Raw genomic sequence first — 26,769 nt, 5'->3', positions numbered from 1 at the left:
CAATTGGTGTATATAATTATTTGCATCCACCTGTTTAAAATGCGTCTTTGAAAGCAACTTGTTACCCATTACGAATATTTCCAAATCTAGAAACTGTATGTTAGTTTTGCTTTTATCACAGGTAAATTTTAGGTTTTTTCCATTTATATTAATTGATTTAATAAAATCATCAAGAGCATCCTCACTGCCGTGCTAGATCATAAAAATGTCATCTATGTACCGCCTATAGGTAACCAGGCCTGACCCCAGTATGCTATCCATTAGGAAATCTTTTTCCAATAAACCCATAAACAGATTAGCGTAACTGGGGCAAACCTGGGGCTCATGGACTATCACCACTATGAAAGAAATTAATTAATCAGGTAAGTATATATATATATATATATATATATATATATTCTTTCATAAAGGGGGTAAGAGTCCACAAGCCATTACTTCTGGGAAACTAATACTCAAGTTGTGGAGTACACAAATAATGAATAAAGCACACCAGCTATACCAAGATTTAATTTGCAATGAGTGCAGATGAAGATAAATAAAAATTCATCTAGTGCAAGGAGGTTCCCAAGGTAATTAATGACAGAAAAAAGACAAAAAAGGAGGGGAACCTTTAAACCAGCACTTACTCATAATGAAAAATATACCTGAATAGAATTATTTGACTCATCAACCAGGCAAGAATCAGTATAAAGTATAAGCATGTACATTTTATTACTAAAACAAAAAAAATATATAAATTATTGTTCTTGGTCACTATATAAAGATAGTGAAATATTCGTATTCTGCAAATACAGTTGTCTCCATGTACAAAGTAAGGGGGGAGGGAAATTTTACAGTCATGCAGCAGAAAATAGAGGTAAAAAAAGGAATAGGCAAACTTTCCAAATTACTCTTTCTTTATTAATTTCAAGTCCAAAAATGAAATTTCAGTTGAACTAAATTCATACGTAAATCTTAAAAAAAAAAATGAATTAGTATTTAAATAGTTCATAAATGTATGTAAAAGATCAATAGGTCCCTCTCGTAGCATTAGGACATCATCAATAAAGCTTGTCCAAAGGACTACATTATTCTCAAAACATTGTGGTGTATCCAAAATCATCTCCATTTCCCATTTATCCAAATACAGACATGCATTAATGGGCAGACATAATACAAGACCGAGTTACCTTACAGCCACAAATGTCCTATATATCTGCCTGGGAAATTATCCTGACATTTACAAGCTACTTATACTTCTGCATTTTTCCTGCATATTGCTTATTGCTAACAAGGGGATTGCTTGCTATCAAGGGGCAATGCCATAATTTCTGTGGACAGCAGTTATTTGGAGAATTTGTCTATTGCTTATTTTGCCTCTCTTTTTTGCTGCATGACTGTCAAACGTGCCTCCCCCCTTAATTTGTACATGGAGACAACTGTATTTGCAGTATACAAATATTTCACTATCTTTATATAGTGACCAAGAACTTTTGGGGATGATATATGTGTTTTGTTATTTTTGTTTGGTGCACACAATAATTTATATATTTTTGTTTTGGCAATAAAGGGTACATGCTTATACTTGATACTGATTCTTGTCTGGTTGATGAGTCAAATTTAGTGATGTCGCAAACTTAAAATTTTCCGTTCGCGAATGGCAAACTTCCGCAAATGTTCGCGAACAGGCGAACCGGGCGAACCGCCATTGACTTCAATAGGCAGGCGAATTTTAAAACCCACAGGGACTCTTTCTGGCCACAATAGTGATGGAAAAGTTGTTTCAAGGGTACTAACACCTGGACTGTGGCATGCCGGAGGGGGATCCATGGCAAAACTCCCATGTAAAATTACATAGTTGATGCAGAGTCTGCTTTTAATCCATAAAGGGCATAAATCACCTAACATTCCTAAATTGTTTGGAATAACGTGCTTTAAAACATCAGGTATGATGTTGTATCGATCAGGTAGTGTAAGGGTTACGCCCGCTTCACAGTGACAGACCAAACTCCCCGTTTAACGCACCGCAAACAACCGCAAACAGTCCAAGCTAGCCATGTCCCGTTCCTTGTCCTCACTGATGTCATTGAAGGTCTCTTCCTCCACCCAGCCACATACAACACCAAGGGTCCCCGCAAAGTGACAACAAGCCCCTTGGAACGCCTGCTGTGTTTAAATTTGGGGCACTGCACATGCAATCTACTGTGGCACCAGATATGAGTGGTGTGTTAAGTAGTACTATTCTTATCAATTTAATCCCTGTTCCGTCCCCTATCAGGGGACGTGTATATGGCATGCATTTTAGGAACCGGGAGATGGAAAAAGATACTTGGTCGGTCCTCCTACTTCAAATTTGGGGCACTGCGTGTGCAATCTTGGCCGGACTTTTAGCCGACGGACATTTGGCCGACGAACATTTGGCCGACAGACATTTAGCCAAAACACAAGTGGCTGTCAGATAACAGTCTGGCCACGAGATAGATAGATTTGATAGATAGATACATAGATTAGATAGATAGATCAATAGATGCAATAGATACATTTGATAGATATGATAGATAGATAGATTTGATAGATAGATTTTATAGATAGATAATTTCCCAGACAGAGAATTACAAGACGTGCGGTCTGAGACCCATGGTAAGGTTCCCAGAGGCAGTTGCGGTGCCAGGGGACGTGTATATGGCATGGATTTTAGGAACCGGGAGATGGAAAATGATGCTTGGTCGGTCCTCCTACTTTAAATTTGGGGCACTGCGCATGCAATCTACTGTGCCACCAGATATGAGTGGTGTGTTAAGTAGTACTATTCTTATCAGTTTAATCCCTGTTACGTCCCCTATCAGGGGGCGTGTATATGGCATGGATTTTAGGAACCGGGAGATGGAAAAAGATGCTTGGTCTGTCCTCCTACTTAAAATGTGGGGCACTGCGCGTGCATTCTACTGTGCCACCAGATATGAGTGGTGTGTTAAGTATTACTATTCTTATCAGTTTAATCCCTGTTACGTCCCCTATCAGGGGACGTGTATATGGCATGGATTTTAGGAACTGAGAGATGGAAAAAGATGCTTGGTCGGTCCTCCTACTTCAAATTTGGGGCACTGCGCATGCAATCGTGGCCGGACTTTTAGCCGACGGACATTTGGCAGACGGACATTTGGCCGAAACACAAGTGGCTAACAGATAACAGTCCGGCCACGAGATAGATAGATTAGATAGATAGATCAATAGATGCAATAGATACATTTGATAGATACGATAGATCGATAGATAGATAGATAGATTTGATAGATAAATAGATAGATTTGATAGATAGATAGATAATTTCCAGACAGAGAATTACAAGACGTGCGGTCTGGGACCCATGGTAAGGTTCCCAGAGGCAGTTGTGGCGCCAGGGGACGTGTATATGGCATGGATTTTAGGAACCGGGAGATGGAAAAAGATGCTTGGTCGGTCCTCCTACTTCAAATTTGGGGCACTGCGTGTGCAATCTACTGTGCCACCAGATATGAGTGGTGTGTTAAGTAGTACTATTCTTATCAGTTTAATCCCTGTTACGTCCCCTATCAGGGGACGTGTATATGGCATGGATTTTAGGAACTGGAAGATGGAAAAAGAAGCTTGGTCGGTCCTCCTACTTCAAATTTGGGGCACTGCGCGTGCAATCTACTGTGCCACCAGATATGAGTGGTGTGTTAAGTAGTACTATTCTTATCATTTTAATCCCTGTTACGTCCCCTATCAGGGGACGTGTATATGGCATGGATTTTAGGAACTGGGAGATGGAAAAAGAAGCTTGGTCGGTCCTCCTACTTCAAATTTGGGGCACTGCACGTGCAATCTACTGTGCCACCAGATATGAGTGGTGTGTTAAATATTACTATTCTTATCAGTTTAATCCCTGTTGCGTCCCCTATCAGGGGGTGTGTATATGGCATGGATTTTAGAAACTGGGAGATGGAAAAAGATGCTTGGTCGGTCCTCCTACTTCAAATTTGGGGCACTGCGCGTGCAATCTACTGTGCCACCAGATAGGAGTGGTGTGTTAAGTATTACTATTCTTATCAGTTTAATCTGTGTTACTTACCCTATCAGGGGACGTGTATATGGCATGGATTTTAGGAACCGGGAGATGGAAAAAGATACTTGGTCGTCCTCCTACTTCAAATTTGGGGCACTGCACGTGCAATCGTGGCCGGACTTTTAGCCGACGGACATTTGGCAGACGGACATTTGGCCGACAGACATTTGGCAGAAACACAAGTGGCTTTCAGATAACAGTCCGGCCACGAGATGGATAGATTTTAATAGATAGATACATAGATTAGAGAGATAGATCAATAGATGCAATAGATACATTTGATAGATACGATAGATAGATTTGATAGATAAATAGATAGATTTGATAGATAGATAATTTCCCAGACAGAGAATTTCAAGACGTGCGGCCTGGGACCCATGGTAAGGTTCCCAGAGTTAGTTGCGGCACCAGGGGACGTGTATATGGCATGGATTTTAGGAACCGGGAGATGGAAAAAGATGCTTGGTCGGTCCTCCTACTTCAAATTTGGGGCACTGCGCGTGCAATCTACTGTGCCACCAGATATGAGTGGTGTGTTACGTAGTACTATTCTTATCAGTTTAATCCCTTTTACGTCCCCTATCAGGGGACGTGTATATGGCATGGATTTTAGGAACTGGGAGATGGAAAAAGATGCTTGGTCGGTCCTCCTACTTCAAATTTGGGGCACTGCGAGTGCAATCTACTGTGCCACCAGATAGGAGTGGTGTGTTAAGTATTACTATTCTTATCAGTTTAATCCCTGTTATGTCCCCTATCAGGGGACGTGTATATGGCATGGATTTTAGGAACCGGGAGATGGAAAAAGATACTTGGTCGGTCCTTCTGCTTCAAATTTGGGGCACTGCGCGTGCAATCGTGGCCGGACTTTTAGCTGACAGACATTTGGCAGATGGACATTTGGCCAAAACACAAGTGGCTGTCAGATAACAGTCCGGCCACGAGATAGATAGATTTTAATAGATAGATACATAGATTAGATAGATCAATAGATGCAATAGATACATTTGATAGATACGATAGATAGATTTGATAGATAGATAATTTCCCAGACAGAGAATTACAAGACGTGCGGCCTGGGACCCATGGTAAGGTTCCCAGAGGCAGTTGCGGCGCCTGGGGACGTGTATATGGCATGGATTTTAGGAACCGGGAGATGGAAAAAGATGCTTGGTCGGTCCTCCTACTTCAAATTTGGGGCACTGCGTGTGCAGTCTACTGTGCCACCAGATATTAGTGGTGTGTTAAATAGTACTATTCTTATCAGTTTAATCCCTGTTACGTCCCCTATCAGGGGACGTGTATATGGCATGGATTTTATTAACCGGGAGATGGAAAAAGATGCTTGGTCGGTCCTCCTACTTCAAATTTGGGGCACTGCGCGTACAATCTACTGTGCCACCAGATAGGAGTGGTGTGTTAAGTATTACTATTCTTATCAGTTTAATCCCTGTTACGTCCCCTATCAGGGGACGTGTATATGGCATGGATTTTAGGAACCGGGAGAGGGAAAAAGATACTTGGTCGGTCCTTCTACTTCAAATTTGGGGCACTGCGCGTGCAATTGTGGCCGGACTTTTTCAACTTGCAGCAAGTTTACCTGGCAAGTCTCTAGCAAGAGCATTTCTGGCAAGTCAACTGCAAGAGCTCTGAAAGTTTGTAGCCAATTTTTGGCAAGTCAACTACAAGAGCTTTGCAAGTCTATTGTCAATTTCTGGCAAGTCAACTGCAAGAGCTCTGCAAGTGTCTAGTCAATTTCTGGCAAGTCAATAGCAAGAGCCCTTCAAGTCTACTACAAATCTCTAACAAGTCAACTGCAAATCTTTAGCATATCTCTGGCACATATATCACAATTAAGAGCAGTGTCTGCCACAAGAGCACTACAAATTTACTATTATTTACGTCAATGATATTTACAAATTAATAATAAAATGTTTTTTCCTGCAAAAGTTTATCTATGTAAGTTGTTTGTATGAATTTAATTGATCTTAAAGTTGTATCCATGCATTATCTGAGGTAATATATATTCATATATAAAACTAATATTATGACAGGTAATATATTAAAGGGACACTAAACGCACATTTTTTCTTTCATGATTCAGACAAAACATGCAATTTTAAGCAATTTTCTAGTTAACTCCTATTATCAATTTTTTTTCCGTTTTTTTCCTATTTTTATTCAAAAAAGCAGGAAAGTAAGTTCAAGAGACCATTTTTGGTTCAGCACAAGGGTATCGCTTGCTGATTGGTGGCTAAATGTAGCTACCAATATGTAAGCTCTACCCAGGTGCTAAAACAAAAATGGGCCAGCTCCTAATCTTACATTTCTGCTTTTTCAAATAAAGATAGCAAGAGAACGAAGAAAAAATGATACTAGGAGTACATTAGAAAATAGCATGCTCTATCTGAATCATAAAAGCAAAACAATGGGTTTAGTATCCCTTTAAGTTGAATACTTGATGTATTCTTATATTAGAGTTATATTATAACACTAATATCATTATCTCAGGTACAGTATGGCCCCTTTTTACAGCACACCCCTTTAAGGCATTCCACTTATAAATCAATCTTCAGTTCTGCCCATCGTTATTATGTTTCATGTTTTTACCTCCCTTTCAGTCTTTTTTGGCCGTCATTTTAATTGATTATTTTCTTTATGAATATTTGTTTTACAGATCTCTCCATATCTGTGCAGATATAAAAAATAATTATTGTATATAACTAACTGCAATTGTTACCAGAAGTTAAACTAGATAAATCATATTTATTTTTTATATTTTATTGATTTTAATAAAATTAGCATTTGCCTGTCTGGTAAATATGATCTGTTAACCTCAATACTGTATGAAGATAAAAATATTCACCAAAAAATCCTTTAGAAATGACTCCATAAAAACAACAGCATTGACTCTTACAAAAATAATTTAAAGTTTTATTAGGCTTCAAATTTTCCAGGTATTAAAACATTTTAAATATGACATTGTAATAAACCAGAGAATAACTTATAGTATAGGCCTAGGGTACAAGTTTAATGAAGATGCACAATAATGTTGACAGAACAACAAAAATATAATATGATGTCCATCTGTATCAGTTCTATGATCTTGAATTTGGCACCGGCCTGTAAAAATAAAAACAAATATTACATAAACATGGGCATTCTGTGCTAATTGATTAGTCTACAGCAGAACTTTAATTTGTAGAACTAAAAAAGTAAAAAAGTAAAAGTAAAAAAAAAAAAATAACATGCCTTTATTTCAACTTCAAGGTTGTGATGAATACTAAAAAAGAATTGTATTTTTAACTTCCATAAATTCTCATGTCAATGCAATTTCCATCTAGATATTAACATATTTGGCCACGTTCCTTCCTAATCAAACAGATCACTACCTGCCAATGGGATGCTTAGAACCTATACTTTAACCCCTTAAAGACTAGCAACGTACCCTGTACATCACTCAGCTTTGAATAGGGAAGTGCTATTAAATGCGCGGTCTCGCCGCCAGTGTTGAGGCCGCACTATTTACGATGACAAGAAGAGAGGGTATAATAGCGCAGTACCGCCACTTGTGGCAGGACACGTGCTATTTAAAAAAATATAACCCTTAATGAGCGGCAACATACATGGTACATCTCAGTCGTTAAAGGGTTACTATATTGAGACTTTTTTTTCCTTAAGATATTTATATTTTACTCTAGAAATCAATGTGCACTATTTGATACCCTATGTTGTAATTTAAATTTTTGGTTGTGTTCCTAGACTTTTGGAGATAAAAGAGGGAAAGTCACAATGTGCAGTTTATTTCCTTTTCAATTGTGTTTTTTTCCTTTTACAAAATATTAAGTAATATGCTATCTAGATGTGTCATATTCTAAATCTTCATATCCCCACTTCCCTTCCCAAAGGAAAATGATATAGCAGAGTAGCATTTAGTAAGACAGTAATCTATTTACTTCTGTGATACTCCCATGCTATGTGAGGTGCTGCACTGCTTGCTTATTTAAAGGGACATTAAACACTAAGAGCCAGATTACAAGTGAAGTGCTAAATATTGCTTGCGTGCAAGCAATATTAGTGCTCCATTGAGTAATACCAGCGCCCGCTAATATTAGCTGGTATTACAACTCAAGTGTAAAATTACGCAAGCTCAGAATCTAAGTGCAGTGAAGGGGGTAAGTAGCTCAGCGATGCAGCAAATATAACACCCAACTCCGACCAACTTTACCCCCAAAATACTACCTAGTGCAAATATTTTATTAAAACATAAAAATAATACAATTTGTATTTTTTTATAAAATACACTACACTGTATTTTGGGGGCATTTGGGGCATATTTATAAAATTGACCAGAGATCTGATCTCTGGTTAATTTTATAAGCGCTAGTTGCTACCACAAGCATATAGTAGCAATAACCAGACACTTCTAATGGCTGGTTATTTATTGCGTGCCTGCAAAAGGGCACATTTGTCCACTTGCGGGCGCACAATAAAACATAATTTATGTATGAACTTACCTGATAAATTAATTTCTTTCATATTAGCAAGAGTCCATGAGCTAGTGACGTATGGGATATACATTCCTACCAGGAGGGGCAAAGTTTCCCAAACCTCAAAATGCCTATAAATACACCCCTCACCACACCCACAAATCAGTTTAATGCATAGCCAAGAAGTGGGGTGATAAGAAAAAAGTGCGAAAGCATAAAAAATAAGGAATTGGAATAATTGTGCTTTATACAAAAAAATCATAACCACCATAAAAAAAAGGTGGGCCTCATGGACTCTTGCTAATATGAAAGAAATGAATTTATCAGGTAAGTTCTTACATAAATTATGTTTTCTTTCATGTAATTAGCAAGAGTCCATGAGCTAGTGACATATGGGATAATGAATACCCAAGATGTGGATCTTCCACGCAAGAGTCACTAGAGAGGGAGGGATAAAATAAAGACAGCCAATTCCGCTGAAAATAATCCACACCCAAAACAAAGTTTAAATCTTATAATGAAAAAAACTGAAATTATAAGCATAAGAATCAAACTGAAACAGCTGCCTGAAGTACCTTTCTACCAAAAACTGCTTCAGAAGAAGAAAACACATCAAAATGGTAGAATTTAGTAAAATTATGCAAAGAAGACCAAGTTGCTGCTTTGCAAATCTGATCAACCGAAGCTTCATTCCTAAACGCCCAGGAAGTAGAAACTGACCTAGTAGAATGAGCTGTAATCCTTTGAGGCAGAGTTTTACCCGACTCGACATAAGCATGATGAATCAAAGACTTTAACCAAGATGCCAAAGAAATGGCAGAGGCCTTCTGACCTTTCCTAGAACCGGAAAAGATAACAAATAGACTAGAAGTCTTTCGGAAATTTTTAGTTGCTTCAACATAATATTTCAAAGCTCTAACTACATCCAAAGAATGCAACAATCTTTCCTTAGAATTCTTAGGATTAGGACACAATGAAGGAACCACAATTTCTCTACTAATGTTGTTAGAATTCACAACCTTAGGCAAAAAATTAAAAGAAGTTCGCAACACCGCCTTATCCTGATGAAAAATCAGAAAAGGAGACTCACAAGAAAGAGCAGATAATTCAGAAACTCTTCTAGCAGAAGAGATGGCCAAAAGAAACAAAACTTTCCAAGAAAGTAATTTAATGTCCAGCGAATGCATAGGTTCAAACGGAGGAGCTTGAAGAGCCCCCAGAACCAAATTCAAACTCCAAGGAGGAGAAATTAACTTAATAACAGGTTTAATACGAACCAAAGCTTGTACAAAATAATGAATATCAGGAAGACTAGCAATCTTTCTAAAAGAATGCCAAGAAAAATGATGAGAAAAACACCAAGAAATGTAAATCTTCCAGACTCGATAATATATCTTCCTAGATACAGATTTACGAGCCTGTAACATAGTATTAATCACAGAGTCAGAGAAACCTCTATGACTGAGAATCAAGCGTTCAATCTCCATACCTTCAAATTTAAGGATTTGAGATCCTGATGGAAAAAAGGACCTTGCGATAGAAGGTCTGGTCTTAACGGAAGAGTCCACGGTTGGCAAGTGGCCATCCGGACAAGATCCGCATACCAAAACCTGTGAGGCCATGCTGGAGCCACCAGCAGAACAAACGAGCACTCCTTTAGAATCTTGGAAATTACTCTTGGAAGAAGAACTAGAGGCGGAAAGATATAGGCAGGATGATACTTCCAAGGAAGTGACAATGCATCCACTGCCTCCGCCTGAGGATCCCTGGATCTGGACAGATACCTGGGAAGCTTTTTGTTTAGATGAGAAGCCATCAGATCTATTTCTGGAAGTCCCCACATTTGAACAATCTGAAGAAATACCTCTGGGTGAAGAGACCATTCACCCGGATGTAACGTTTGGCGACTGAGATAATCCGCTTCCCAATTGTCTATACCTGGGATATGAACCGCAGAAATTAGACAGGAGCTGGATTCCGCCCATACCAGTATTCGAGATACTTCTTTCATAGCCAGAGGACTGTGAGTCCCTCCTTGATGATTGACATATGCCACGGTTGTGACATTGTCCATCTGAAAACAAATGAACGACTCTCTCTTTAGAAGAGGCCATGACTGAAGAGCTCTGAAAATTGCACGGAGTTCCAAAATGTTGATTGGTAATCTCACCTCCTGAGATTCCCAAACCCCTTGTGCTGTCAGAGACCCCCAAACAGCTCCCCAACCTGTCAGACTTGCATCTGTTGAAATCACAGTCCAGGTTGGAAGAACAAAAGAAGCCCCCTGAACTAAACGATGGTGGTCTGTCCACCACGTCAGAGAGTGCCGTACAATCGGTTTTAAAGATATCAATTGAGATATCTTTGTATAATCCCTGCACCACTGGTTCAGCATACAGAGCTGAAGAGGTCGCATGTGAAAACGAGCAAAGGGGATCGCGTCCGATGCAGCAGTCATAAGACCTAGAATTTCCATGCATAAGGCTACCGAAGGGAATGATTGAGACTGAAGGTTTCGACAAGCTGAAACCAATTTTAGACGTCTCTTGTCTGTCAGAGACAGAGTCATGGAGACTGAATCTATCTGGAAACCTAAAAAGGTTACCCTTGTCTGAGGAATCAATTAACTTTTTGGTAAATTGATCCTCCAACCATGTTCTCGAAGAAACAATACAAGTCGATTCGTATGAGATTCTGCTAAATGTGAAGACTGAGCAAGTACCAAGATATCGTCCAAATAAGGAAATACCACAATACCCTGTTCTCTGATTACAGACAGAAGGGCACCGAGAACCTTTGTAAAAATCCTTGGAGCTGCTGCTAGGCCAAACGGCAAAGCCACAAACTGGTAATGCTTGTCTAGGAAAGAGAATCTCAGAAACTGATAGTGATCTGGATGAATCGGAATATGCAGATATGCATCCTGTAAATCTATTGTGGACATATAATGCCCTTGCTGAACAAAAGGCAGAATAGTCCATATAGTTACCATTTTGAATGTTGGTATCCTTACATAATGATTCAATATTTTTAAATCCAGAACTGGTCTGAAGGAATTCTCCTTCTTTGGTACAATGAAAAGATTTGAGTAAAACCCCAGCCCCTGTTCCAGAACTGGAACTGGCATAATTACTCCAGCCAACTCTAGATCTGAAACACATTTCAGAAATGCTTGAGCCTTCACTAGATTTACTGGGACACGGGAAAGAAAAAAATCTTCTTGCAGGAGGCCTTATCTTGAAGCCTATTCTGTACCCTTGTGAAACAATGTTCTGAATCCAAAGATTGTGAATCGAATTGATCCAAATTTCTTTGAAAAATCGTAATCTGCCCCCTACCAGCTGGGCTGGAATGAGGGCCGTACCTTCATGTTGACTTGGGAGCTGGCTTTGGCTTTCTAAAAGGCTTGGATTTATTCCAGACTGGAGATGGTTTCCAAACTGATACCGCTCCTGTAGGGGAAGGATCAGGCTTTTGTTCCTTATTGTGACGAAAGGAACGAAAACGATTAGTAGACCTAAATTTACCTTTAGATTTTTTATCCTGTGGTAAAAAAGTTCCTTTCCCCCCAGTAACAGTTGAAATGATAGAATCCAACTGTGAACCAAATAATTTATTACCCTGGAAAGAAAGGGAAAGCAAAGTTGACTTAGAAGACATATCAGCATTCCAAGTTTTAAGCCATAAAGCTCTTCTAGCTAAAATAGCTAGAGACATATACCTGACATCAACCCTAATGATATCAAAGATGGCATCACAAATAAAATTATTAGCATGTTGAAGAAGATTAACAATGCTATGAGAATTATGATCTGTTACTTGTTGCGCTAAAGCTTCTAACCAAAAAGTTGAAGCTGCAGCAACATCCGCTAAAGATATAGCAGGTCTAAGAAGATTACCTGAACATAAGTAAGCTTTTCTTAGAAAGGATTCAATTTTCCTATCTAAAGGATCCTTAAAGGAAGTACTATCTGCCGTAGGAATAATAGTACGTTTAGCAAGAGTAGAGATAGCCCCATCAACCTTAGGGATTTTGTCCCAAAACTCTAATCTGTCAGATAGCACAGGATATAATTGATTCAAAAGTTTAGAAGGAGTAAATGAATTACCCAAATTATTCCATTCCCTGGAAATTACTTCAGAAATAGCATCAGGGACAGGAAAAACTTCTGGAATAACTACAGGAGATTTAAAAACCTTATTTAAATGTTTAGATTTAGTATCAAGAGGACCAGATTCCTCTATTTCTAATGCAATTAAGACTTCTTTAAGTAAAGAACGAATAAATTCCATTTTGAATAAATATGAAGATTTATCAGCATCAACCTCTAAAACAGAATCCTCTGAACCAGAGGAATCATTATCAGAATGATGATGTTCATTTAAAAATTAATCTGAAAAATGAGGAGTTTTAAAAGACCTTTTACGTTTACTAGAAGGAGGAATAACAGACATAGCCTTCTTAATGGATTTAGAAACAAAATCTCTTATGTTAACAGGAACACTCTGAGTATTAGATGTTGATGGAACAACAACAGGTAATGTAACATTACTAAAGTAAATATTATCTGCATTAACAATGACGCCACATCCGGTAACTCCGACACTTTTTGCGCAAAAACGTCAAAAAATGACGCAACTTCCGGTGACAAGTATGACGCCGGAAATAACAAAGAAATTTTTTTGCGCCAAAAAAGTCAGCGCCAAGAATGACGCAATGAAATGAAGCATTTTCAGCCCCCGCGAGCCTAACAGCCCACAGGGAAAAAGGTCAAATTTTAAGGTAAGAAAAAAATGATTATTCAAATGCATTATCCCAAATAATGAAACTGACTGTCTGAAATAAGGAACGTTGAACATCCTGAATCAAGGCAAATAAATGTTTAAACACAAATATTTAGAACTTTATATAAAAGTGCCCAACCATAGCTTAGAGTGTCACAAAAATAAGACTTACTTACCCCAGGACACTCATCTACATGTAGTAGAAAGCCAAACCAGTACTGAAACGAGAATCAGTAGAGGTAATGGTATATATAAGAGTATATCGTCGATCTGAAAAGGGAGGTAAGAGATGAATCTCTACGACCGATAACAGAGAACCTATGAAATAGACCCCGTAGAAGGAGATCATTGAATTCAAATAGGCAATACTCTCTTCACATCCCTCTGACATTCACTGCACGCTGAGAGGAAAACCGGGCTCCAACCTGCTGCAGAGCGCATATCAACGTAGAATCTAGCACAAACTTACTTCACCGCCTCCACGGGAGGCAAAGTTTGTAAAACTGATTTGTGGGTGTGGTGAGGGGTGTATTTATAGGCATTTTGAGGTTTGGGAAACTTTGCCCCTCCTGGTAGGAATGTATATCCCATACGTCACTAGCTCATGGACTCTTGCTAATTACATGAAAGAAATTAGCGCTCCACTTATAATCTAGCCCTAAATAAATGCTAGATAGAATGAAGCATTGAAAGAAAAGGTTAGTCTGTGAATAACATGTAGATGTATTTTTTAAAGTTATATTTGGTGTTTAAACATTAACAAACTAAGTGTAAAGTTTTAGTGTCTATAAAACAATGGGATCTTACTTAGGTTACATTATCTGCTGTGGCCAATTAGGTACAGTTATAAATTTATCACTAGAGTGTGCAGCCAATGGCTGGGTGGAATATAACAGTGTTCTGCACTTCCATTTCTAACAGGAGCTGAAAAGCTCACAACTTCAGAATAGAATTACAGGAAAAGGGGAAAAAATAAATAATGAATATATATATATATATATATATATATATATATATATATATATACACACACAGTTTATCATTTTATATTACCATCTCAAGGTGTTTATTGTCCCTTTAAAAGGGCCTTAATAGTAAAAAAAATTGACATCCTTTAATGTAAATTTAAGACCATTGACCCTGCACTACTGTGAGATTAACCCACACAAAGGCTTTAAACACACAATGGAAGTACTGATTGGTACCTGCAGAGCACTGCTGGTCCAGAGCAAAAACTGCCAACTGCTGCTTATCTAATCAGAAATACTAGTTGAATGACTAGCACTCATGATTGGATCAGCAGCACTTCCGCTCAGGATCAGCAGTGCTCTGTGGTTCCAAGCGGTACTTCTACTGTGTGTTTAATCCCTTTGTGGGTTAGTGCAGGGTTGATGGTCTTAAAATGAATTAAAACAAATTAGAGCATGCATTTTTTTACTAATATGCTCTTTTAAAGAAATATATATTGTTTTATCTTAAGTTGCATGTTGCTGAAGCACTGAAAATTGTAAAGGGAGTTTTATTTATTGTTCCTGTGATAGGAGCATTCCTTTGTTTGAAGAATGTTTCTTTTTAGACAAGATTTATAATTCATTAACATTTTAATTGATATTAGTTGATAGTGCAATAAAAATCCTGTCACAAAGAAGCACCACTATCAAAATGGAACATTCCTTTCAAAGGGTCAGCTCAATCCAAGCACAGAGAAAACTCCAACATGGCTGCTCTATTTATGATCATGGGAGGATCAGGGAAGTGAGTAAAACACTCCCCTGCTGTATCACATCCATATAAGCATGTTGTATAAACAGAAATAAAACACTCCCCTGCTGTATTACATCCATATAAGCATGTTGTATAAACAGAAATAAAACACTCCCCTGCTGTATCACATCCATATAAGCATGTTGTATAAACAGAAATAAAACACTCCCCTTCTGTATCACTTCCATATAAGCATGTTGTATAAACAGAAACAAACACTCCCCTGCTGTATCACATCCATATAAGCATGTTGTATAGACAGAAACAAACACTCCCCTGCTGTATCACATCCATATAAGCATGTTGTATAAAAAAAACAAAAACAAAAAACAATTATAAAAGAAATGACTCAGTGGGGTGATTTAAACAAGAAAAAACATAACTGCTTACCAGTGACCACAAACAATTCTTGTGTGGGATTGGCAGTCCCCTATGCATCTTCTCATTTCATGGTCAGTAATGTCTTTATAGACCCTTTGACATGTTTCTGTAATAGGAAACAACATCAAATAAATGAGTATTAAGTTAGATATGCAAAATAATTAGATAAAGTCTGTTCAGCAATATTCTGTCCCGTTAAATGGGCATAATACACTTTGTGATTATAACATGAATTATTTAATTATAAATAATAAAACAAATTTGCATTATACTTTCATTATTTTGCCCGCTTTGCCTGTAATGTAATGGTCTATGCAAAAGTTTTCCAGTGGCCAAATTTCACCACCATTTTCCTTATTTGGAGGAGCTAATCCTGACGTACTTCACGTGACAGTCACTCTAGTCACATCCTACTGTCAGTAGGCTTTTCCTCGTTTTATGTATGTTATCACAAAGTCAGTGTCACATCATACTGTCAGTACGCCTTTCCTTGTTTTGTTAGCACAAAGTCCATGCTAAAGCCAATTAGAAAGATATACAGACTATTGTTAATCATTTGAGGTCTGAAGCCTGCATTACCAATTTTCAGCATAGTAAAAGCCCATATTATTCAGAGTTAAAGGGACATGAAACCCAATTTTTTTTTCTTTCGTTATTTAGAAAGAGCATGTCATTTTAAACCACTTTCGAATTTACTTATTTTACCTAATTTGCTTCATTTTCTTGATATCACTTGCTGAAAAGCATATCTAGATATGCCCAGTAGCTGCTGATTGGTTGCTGCACATAGAGGCCTTGTGTGATTAGCTCACACATGTGCATTGCTATTTCTTCAACAAAGGCTATCTAAAGAATTGAGCAAATTAGATAATAGAAGTAAATTGGAAAGTTGTTTAAAATTGCATGCCCTATCTGAATCATGAAAGTTTAATTTCGAATAGATTGTCCCTTTAAAGGGACATGAAACCCATCATTTTTCTTTCATAATTAAAATAGAGCAGGATTCTTCAAACCATGGGTCGGGACCCATTACTGGGTCACAACACCATGTGTACTGGGTCCCGACTTGTGTGTGTGTTGTAGGAGTGTGTGTGGTGTATTGTATGAGATTGTGTGTGTGCTGTGCATGTGTTGTGTATGAGTGTGTGTGTGTGTGTTGTATTAGTGTGTGTGTTATATGAGAGAGTGTGTGGTATGTGTGTTGTATGAGTGTGTGTGGTATGCGTGTGTTATGAAAGTGTGTGTGTTGTAAGAGTGTATGGGGTGAGTGTGTATTATATGAAAGTGTGTGTGTTGTATGAGAGTGTGTGTAGTATGTGTGTTATATGAAAGTGTGTGTTGTATGAGAGTGTGTGTGGTATGTGTGTTACATGAAAATGTGTGTTGTATGAGAGTGTGTGGTGTGTGTTGTATGAGAGTTTGTGTGTGGTATGCGTGTGTTATGAAAGTGTGTGTGTGTATGTGTGTGTTGTAAGAGTGTATGGGGTGAGTGTGTGTTATATGAAAGTGTGTGTGTTGTATGAGAGTGTGTGTGGTATGTGTGTTATATGAAAGTGTGTGTGTTGTATGAGAGTGTGTGGTATGTGTGTTACATGGAAATGTGTGTTGTATGAGTGTGTGTGTTGTATGAGAGTGTGTGTGTTATTACGTTTTACAATGCTTTCATATTTGACTATAATCAGGAATAAAGCATGCACATATTTTAAACAATGTGAGATTTAAACAGGAGCGCTATAGCTAAAGGTGTGAGATAGATATTAGACTAGTGAATGTAAAAACTACACATCAGCGTATAAAACTTCAATATTGATATAAAATATACGAATAGGGTAATAGCATATACTTAGTGATAAAGTGTCAAATATTCAGTGATGAAATAGATCGTGTATATTGTGATTATCAAAACATTAAAAAAGCAAAAAATAAGCGAAAAGTAAATAGTGACAAATCAGTGTTAGGCAGCAGAATTCTGCTAAAAGAAATGTAATTTAATGTAACATACACAAATAAAAACACAATGTGTAAAAACGGACGTCTCCGTATAAAACTAAATAAGCCAATATACCAACAATATTAAAAGGTATCTCCTTATATTCAAAGGTGGGGGATAAAAACAGTCCAAGTAGGATATTAAATGATACAGTCTTACCCCCAAACCATTGCGGCTCTCGATAGAGGAAAAATGAAAATTACCGCCGTAGCGGAAGTGACGTCACTTTAAGGGGCGCTGGCCCGGTTGAGCACTCCGATTGGTTCCTATTGTGATCGCTTCGAGGTGACGGCTTTTTGGTCCCACAGTGGTAAGGTATCCGCTCTTTATGTGCCAAAATGCACGCAGGATACTAATAATGGCTGTTGTGGATTTTCAATGCAGCTTTTTCTTTTTGTTGAATTAAAATGCCAAAGATGATAGCTGTTCTCTTTATGGAAAAGTAATTCAGATGCTCGACTATGTAGAGACCCAGAAAATGCTGATGGTATTCTTTACACTAATGGTCAATTACTTATCCGGTCAATTACGGATCCGGTTTTACTGTTCGCCGCGTTCATATCTAAGTTTTATCTGCTGAGCTTTGTGTTGTTTGTTTTTTGTCTATGTTCAGCGACCGTAGAAATCACTGAAATTGAGTGAAGATTGGTGATTTTAAAGACAATCAGTAATTGACCATTAGTGTAAAGAATACCATCAGCATTTTCTGGGTCTCTACATAGTCGAGCATCTGAATTACCTTTCCATAAAGAGAACAGCTATCATCTTTGGCATTTTAATTCAACAAAAAGAAAAAGCTGCATTGAAAATCCACAACAGCCGTTATTAGTATCCTGCGTGCATTTTGGCACATAAATATTATGGAAAGGTAATTCAGATGCTCGACTATGTAGAGACCCAGAAAATGCTGATGGTATTCTTTACACTAATGGTCAATTACTGATTGTCTTTAAAATCACCAATCTTCACTCAATTTCAGTGATTTCTACGGTCGCTGAACATAGACAAAAAACAAACAACACAAAGCTCAGCAGATAAAACTTAGATATGAACGCGCGAACAGTAAAACCGGATCCGTAATTGACCGGATAAGTAATTGACCATTAGTGTAAAGAATACCATCAGCATTTTCTGGGTCTATACATAGTCGAGCATCTGAATTACTTTTCCATAAAGAGAACAGCTATCATCTTTGGCATTTTAATTCAACAAAAAGAAAAAGCTGCATTGAAAATCCACAACAGCCGTTATTAGTATCCTGCATGCATTTTGGCACATAAAGAGCGGATACCTTACCACTGTGGGTCCAAAAAGCCGTCACCTCGAAGCGATCACAATAGGAACCAATCGGAGTGCTCAACCGGGCCAGCGCCCCTTAAAGTGATGTCACTTCCGCTACGGCGGTAATTTTCATTTTTCCTCTATCGAGAGCCGCAATTGTTTGGGGGTAAGACTGTATCATTTAATATCCTACTTGGACTGTTTTTATCCCCCACCTTTGAATATAAGGAGATACCTTTTAATATTGTTGGTATATTGGCTTATTTAGTTTTATACGGAGACGTCCTTTTTTACACATTGTGTTTTTATTTGTGTATGTTACATTAAATTACATTTCTTTTAGCAGAATTCTGCTGCCTAACACTGATTTGTCACTATTTACTTTTCGCTTATTTTTTGCTTTTTTAATGTTTTGATAATCACAATATTCACGATCTATTTCATCACTGAATATTTGACACTTTATCACTAAGTATATGCTATTATCCTATTCGTATATTTTATATCAATATTGAAGTTTTATACGCTGATGTGTAGTTTTTACATTCACTAGTCTAATATCTATCTCACACCTTTAGCTATAGCGCTCCTGTTTAAATCTCACATTGTTTATCCTTTCTTACACCTATATTGGGGACATTTTAGGTATATCAGGAGTTTGGTGCTTTTACCCTGCGCTTTTTAATCTACCCTTTTAGAATTTATGCACATATTTTAGTTTCTTTGCCAAAAATTGCAGCTATCATGTTATTTATTTCTTACAAAATTATTTCAAGACCAAGTATAAAAATTGGGTCCTAAAGGTATGTGGTATCATGGCACTGGGTCTTGGGGGGAAAAGTTTGAAGAACCCTGAAACAGAGCATACAATTTTAAACAACTTTCCACTTTACATCTATTATTTAATTTGCTTAATTCTCTTGATATCCTTTTTTTGAAGAAGCAGCAATGCACTACTGGGAGCTATTAAATTCATTGGGTGAGCAAATAACGTGAAGTATACATATGCAGCCACCAATCAGCAACTACTGAACATACTTAGGTATCCTTTTCTATAAAGAATACCAAGAGAACAAAACAAATTAGATAATAGAAATAAATTTTAAAGAAAATGTATGCTTACCTGATAAATGTATTTCTTTTTTGACACAATGAGTCCACGGATCATCTTAATTACTAATGGGATATTCACCTCCTGGTCAACAGGAGGCGGCAAAGAGCACCACAGCAGAGCTGTTAAATAGCTCCTCCTTTCCCTCCCACTCCAGTCATTCAACCGAAGTTAAGGATAGAAAGGAAAAACCAACCATGAGTAGCCCTTGGATTCACACCAATAGAGATATTTACGCCAAATATTATGGTAAATCTTTCTAGTTACAGGCTTACGAGTCTGAATCATGGTCTCTATGACCGAGTCAGAAAACCCCCGCTTGGATAAAATTTAGCGTTCAATCTCCAAGCAGTCAGCTTCAGAGAAACTAGATTTGGGTGAAGAAAGGGCCCCTGAATTAGAAGGTCCTTCCTCAACAGAAGTCTCCAAGGTGGCAGAGCTGCCTACTCCACCAGATCTGCATACCAAATCCTGCGAGGCCAAGCTGGAGCTATGAGGATCACTGATGCCCTCTCCTGTTTGATTAGAGCAATGACCCGAGGAAGAAGAGCAAACGGAGGAAATAGGTATGCTAGACTGAAGGTCCAAGGGACCACCAGAGCATCTATCAGCTCCGCCTGGGGGTCCCTGGACCTCGACCCGTATCTCTGGAGCTTGGCATTTAAGAGCCTTTATTCTATCCTGGATCTCATCCAAAGAAGTTTCTGTCCCGAGAGCCTCAGACAGTGCATCAAACCAATACACTGCCGCACTAGTGACGGTAGCAATACACACAGCTGGTTGTCATTGCAGGCCCTGGTGTACAGTGTGAGTAAACCCTCTAACTTTTTGTCCATAGGATCTTTGAAGGTACAACTATCCTCTATGGGAATAGTAGTTCTCTTAGCTAAGGTAGAAATGGCCCCTTCCACCTTAGGCACTGCTTGCCAAGCATCTTTGTTAGAGTCGGCTATGGGAAACATCTTCTTAAAAATAGGAGAGGGAGAAAAAGGTATGCACGGTCTTTCCCATTCCTTAGCAATTATTTCATAAGCTCGGTCAGGGACCGGAAACACGTCTGTCGAGGAAGCAACCTCAAAAAATTTGTTCAGCTTACTAGACTTCTTAGGAACAACCACTACCGTGGAGTCACTGTCGTCCAAAGTAACTAAAACCTCCCTAAGTAACAGACGGAGGTGTTCTAGCTTAAACCTAAAAGATACAACCTCAGAATCAGCCAGAGGAATTACACTTTCTGAATCTGAAATTTCTCCTTCAGATGCTTTAACGGTATCCTCCTCTTCGGTATTCTGGGAGGGCACCTCCGAAATTGCAACAATTGCATCAGAAACCTCGCTTACTAAATGTCTGATTTTCCTTTTTACGCTTTCCCTGCCACATTGGAAAAGCACACAACGCATCATGAGAGAAGCTATGTCTTTTAAGGTAACTCCAGCGGGAGCTAGAGCAGAAGTGCAGGGCACTGCTTGTGAGGGAGGTAACATTTGGGACGCTTGGGGAGAAAGCTGCGGCATATTTTGAACCTCGTCATAAGACTCTTGGACAGTATCGGCTTTAGAAAAATTTTGCTCAGAAAAAATATTTTCCCTATAATTTAAAGTCCTCTCAATACACGAGGGACAGAAAGGGATAGGTGGTTCCACATTTGCATCAAAACACAAGGAGCAAGTGACATCTTGCAAGTCTCCTTGGTCCATACTGTTCACAATGAGTAAATTAATAAATAAAAAACCTCAAAAATTAATTAAAATTTTTGTAATGAAAATATGTTACTGTGTCTTTAAATTTAAACAGGTAACTTTTTTACCCAACTATGTCAATTATGAAAATATCACAATTTGAACACTACAGACACCTTTACACCTCAGTAACCCTGCTGAGGTGCCTACCTGACTGCTAAACAGGAGTCAATGTCCCTTTTCTTGTGGTGCAGGAATGATCCGGACCTCAGCAATAAGAATAGTGCCAACGGATAATGCTAGAAACGCCTGCTTTACTGGAAACCATGCGTTTCTAGTGACACGCTACTGAACTGAAGCCCATCATGGGCGTTACTATATGCACCTCATCTCCCGATCGGCCTGTTTGCTAAGTAAAGCCGTCAGGAGACACAAACCACCAGAGCAAATGAAAAAGCTTTACTACCAGCCCCAGTGCCTGCAGATATGGCTGTCTAAAATCATCTCCAGTCTAGGAGAGTCTGTAGTCCCCAAACATAAAGCGCCCCTTCCTGCATGAGCCTTATATGTTCATTTTTCCAATAAATGTTCACACCTTTATCTCTGAGATGCTTTGTTTCCTTGGCCCCAGAATAAAAAAGCAGCACTTACCTCGTATCTGCCTGACAGCAAGGAAGCTCACAGGCTTGAGAGGTCCTATCCCTCACATCAAACTGTGGAGAAATAAAAGTCTGAGTAAATTACATGGGAGGCGCAGTGAGAATTATGTCTCACAAGTTCCCATTGCTCTAAAGCCACCACTGCTCTACTGAAGAGACTGATATGGACTACGGCTACACTCTAGGACAAAGCAGCACAATCTTGCACTACTTTAAAAATAATAAACTCTTGATTGAAGAATTTTATCTAACAACTCACTTTACCACTTCCTAGCACTAACGTAGGCAAAGAGAATGACTGGAGTGGGAGGGAAGGGAGGAGCTTTTTAACAGCTTTGCTGTGGTGCTCTTTGCCGCCTCCTGCTGACCAGGAGGTGAATATCCTATTAGTAATTAAGATGATCCATGGACTCATCGTGTCATGAAAAAGAGAAATCGTTTAACCCCTTGAGTGCTAACAACGGCTCTGAGCTGTCACAGGGTTTCCCACTCTGGAGCTAACAACGGCTCAGAGCCATCGCTAGCACTCTCCCACCTTGAGGGAGATCTGGGGGCTCCCACCCGCTCCTACCCCGGCGATTTGGCCTGCATAGTGACAGGCATCACCGGGGCTTCACGTTATGTATGGTGATGTCACACGCAATGACTTGATGACGTCACCGTGCAACTTTATTTAACATTAACAATGTTAAATATCGAAGCAGGGGGCATGCTGCTTAGAAGCCTGTATCTCAGGCATCTAAGCAGCTACAGACCCCCAAGACCCACTGTTGGAAATGTAATCGTCTAACCTTTCCTACAGTGTAAGTCTTGGGGATCTGAAAAAAAAGGAAAAAAATAAATATATATTTTAAAAAATATAAATAAAAAAAAAAACAACTAAAAAAGCTTAGCACCAAGGTGGGAAAGTGCTTAGCACTGAAGGGTTAACATCTCATGCTCTATACTGAATCATGAAAGACAGAAAAACCTTGGGTTTCATGCCCCTTTAAAATAAATACTTCATGCTGAAAGCTCCTTTTTTGTTTGCAGCGTTTGCCGCACTAAGCTGCTAAGGCAACCTACGGCAGAACGGTATTTGACTGAGGTGACGTCAATAGCCAATAGCCTTGCAGGAAATTCGAGGCCTGTCACTTTAATGTTTTTATATGTGTATATATGACTGTAAATACATATATACACATATAAATACAATAATATATATGTATACATATATATATATATATATATATATATATATATATATATATATATATATATATACATACACACACACACACACACACACACACACACACATACATACATACAAAAACATCTTTAGCAATGTATGTGTCTCAATGTCAAAGCCATTTGCCTGCCTTTTTTTTCTAGCACCGAGATCTCATTTCTTTTGAACCCTTAAAAGGTTTTTTGTGCAATATTTTTTTTAAATAATTTTTATTAGACTTTCGGCTAGATTGCGAGTTTTGCGTTATGAGTATAACGCTGCTTTTTCACTATCGCTGCTATTACGAGTCTTGTAAGTACAGCTGTACCGCACACTTTTTTGGCAGTCACGCAACTTAACTACAACACCTTTCAAAAAGTCATTTTTCAATGGGACTTCCATAGAAGTTGTTTGTATTTTATTTTTTTACTACAGGCAAAAGAGCTGATTTATTTGGGGCAATGTCCGGCAAAAGGCCCTTTTAAGGGCTATTGGCAGTTTAGTTTAGGCTAGGGGTTTTTTATTTAGGAGGGGGCTTTTTTATTTTGATAGGGCTATTAGATTAGGTGTAATTAGTTTAAATATTTGATCATTTATTTTTTTATTTTGTGTAATTTAGTGTTTATTTTTTTGTAATTTAGTTAATTGTATTTAATTAATGTAATTTATTTAATTTTAGTGTAATGTTAGGTGTTAGTGTGAGGCAGGTTAAGTTTTATTTAACAGGTAAATTAATTTTTTATTTATTTTAACTAGATAGTTAGTAAATAGTTAATAACTATTTACTAACTAGTCTACCTAGTTAAAATAAATACAAACTTAGCTGCTAAATAAAAATAAAACCTAAGCTAGCTACAATGTAACTATTAGTTATATTGCAGCAAGCTTAGGGTTTATTTTATAGGTAAGTATTTAGTTTTAAATAGGTATTATTTAGTTAATGATAGTAATTTTTATTTAGATTTATTTTAATTATATGAAAGTTAGGGGTGTTATGGTTAGACTTAGGTTTAGGGGTTAATATATTTATTTAGTATTACTGATGTGGGAGGCCAGAGGTTTAGGGGTTAATAACTTTAGTATAGTGGCAGTGACGTTGGGGGTGGGGGTGGCAGATTAGGGGTTAATATATTTATGTAGGTGGGGGCGGCAGATTAGGGGTTATTAAATTTATGTAGGTGGCGGTGACATTGGGGGCAGCAGATTAGGGGTTAATAAGTGTAGGTAGGTGGCAGCAACATTGGGGGTGGCAGATTAGGGGTTAAAAATTGTAATATAGGTGTCGGCGATGTCGGGGGCAAAAGATTAGGGGTGTTTAGACTCAGGGTTTATGTTAGGGTGTTAGGAGTAAACATAAATTTTCTTTCCCCATAGGAATCAATGGGGCTGCGTTACGGAGTTATTGCAGGTGTTAGGCTTTTTTTTAAGCCGGCTCTCCCCATCGATGTCTCTGGGGAAATCGTGCACGAGCACGTAAAACCAGCGCTGGTATTTGTGTGCAGTATGGAGCTCAATGCTGCCATATTGCCTGCTAACGGCCGGGTTTTTGCAAACCTGTAATAGCAGCGCTATTAAAGGTGAGCGGTGGAAATAACTTGCAAGTTAGTAGCAAGCCGCTCATAACGCAAAACTCGTAATCTGGCTGATGGTTATTTACCTGCTCTCATCCAAGGTAATCCAGAAAATCTGGCCTGTTGGGGAGGCCTGGGGACAGGTTTGAAAACCACTGCCCTAGATCAAAATAATTGGCAACTGATATTAAAGGGACTGTTAACAAGGATTATTTTTTAGGGAATAGGGATTTAATCTCAGTTTCTTGCTGCAAGTCTTTTAATTTACGTTAAAGATTTTGATTACGGTAGAATCATTTCAAAAAGTAAATTAAAACATTTGCAGCAAGAAAATTAGATTAAAATCACTAATTACCTTAAAATATTTACTGTATTTTGTAATGCATGTTAAATAAAACACCCTAACAGCTCACTTGCATATGAATAATACTTTTTAATGTAGGGCCAAATTAAACAAGCATGGTTACATTATTAACCCTTCAGCATCTACATAGCAGGACATAGTTATTTTAAACTGCACAAATACGGTAACCCACACCAAAAACAACACAAAATATTAACCCCTGCCAGGCTTCTGAACAGCATCAAAGCAATTCATAAAATACAGCTTGCACCCTTCTAGTACTGCTATATATCAGAAAGTCACAAGCAGATGCAGTTTGTTTGCTAATGTCTGTATATTTCATACACTTACAGTAACATCTCTCATATAAAAGAATAAAACAGTGATAGATTTTACTAAAAAAGTTTTCTAATTACAAAAATGCTCATTTTCAAACAGAAAAATAAAGATGCACATTTCAATTGTATTTGGATTATCGCTTTAACATTTAAATCTAGTTGTGTTTGTATGTTCTGTGTAATGCAGTAGCAAGTGACTTACTAATGCTGCTAAACAAATCATACACAACATGTGTGTGTGCAACTAGTGAGATAACAATTTTTATATATATATATATATATATATATATATATATATATATATATATATATATATATATATATATATATATATATATATATATAAAATCTAATGGTTGATCTTACCTGATTGCAGTTGCACATGGCATGTCTGTCTGCAGCACACACAGAAAGTTCATGGTAGTGAGACAGTGAGTGCACTCAAATGCTGCAGCGCCCTCTGTGGTGGTAAGACCACACTGCACACAATATTATATGCTAAACACCGTCTAATGTAAACTGTAGCTAAAAGTTAGTAGTATGAGTGACACATGAACTTTAATTTAATTTATTCCAGAACACAACAAATATACAATGCCTTGCTATAAAACTATGTATTATTTAGCTTTAGAGTCAGAATTTAAAATACAAGTTAGCCATCTTAAAGGGGCATTCCAGCAAAATGTGCATCATTGCATTTCTATTTTGAATAGAATCATTTTTCCAATACACATGCATTAGCAAAAATGCTCTAGAAAATATATCACTGTTTAAATTTATCTTTCCTAATAGGAGCATATAAACACTAATTTTAAAAAGTGTATCTGCGAAGAGAGCCAGCGGTTGTGTACATGACACATGCTGAGTAATTTCCCATGCAATACATGCAATACCAGCTCTGAGCACATGCAGGTACTTAAGTATGCTTCACATGTACACTGTTTTTTGTGTACTTAAAGGGACAAACTACTCCAGAATGTGTATTGTTTTAAAAGATAAATAATCCCTTTATTACCCATTCCTCAGTTTTGCACAATCAACACAGTTATATTAATATACTTTTTACCTCTGTGATTACCTTGTATCTAAGCCTCTGCAGAC

General features: G+C 37.9%; 1 long non-coding RNA gene across 1 annotated transcript; it reads right to left on the bottom strand.

Moving 5' to 3' along the window:
- Positions 1-6,986: 6,986 nt before the first annotated feature.
- On the bottom strand, positions 6,987-26,104 carry LOC128655514 (uncharacterized). Its single transcript, XR_008401833.1, has 3 exons — positions 26,035-26,104; positions 15,496-15,592; positions 6,987-7,189 (listed from the first exon to the last, which is right to left on the bottom strand). It is a non-coding gene; the product is annotated as an uncharacterized LOC128655514 (long non-coding RNA).
- Between the last annotated feature and the right edge of the window lie 665 nt (positions 26,105-26,769).

The sequence above is a fragment of the Bombina bombina genome, chromosome 4 (assembly GCF_027579735.1).
Source record: "Bombina bombina isolate aBomBom1 chromosome 4, aBomBom1.pri, whole genome shotgun sequence".
Lineage (NCBI taxonomy): Eukaryota > Metazoa > Chordata > Amphibia > Anura > Bombinatoridae > Bombina > Bombina bombina.
The sequence above is the reverse complement of the archived record's forward strand: the minus strand, read 5'-3'. Positions and strand labels throughout refer to the sequence as shown.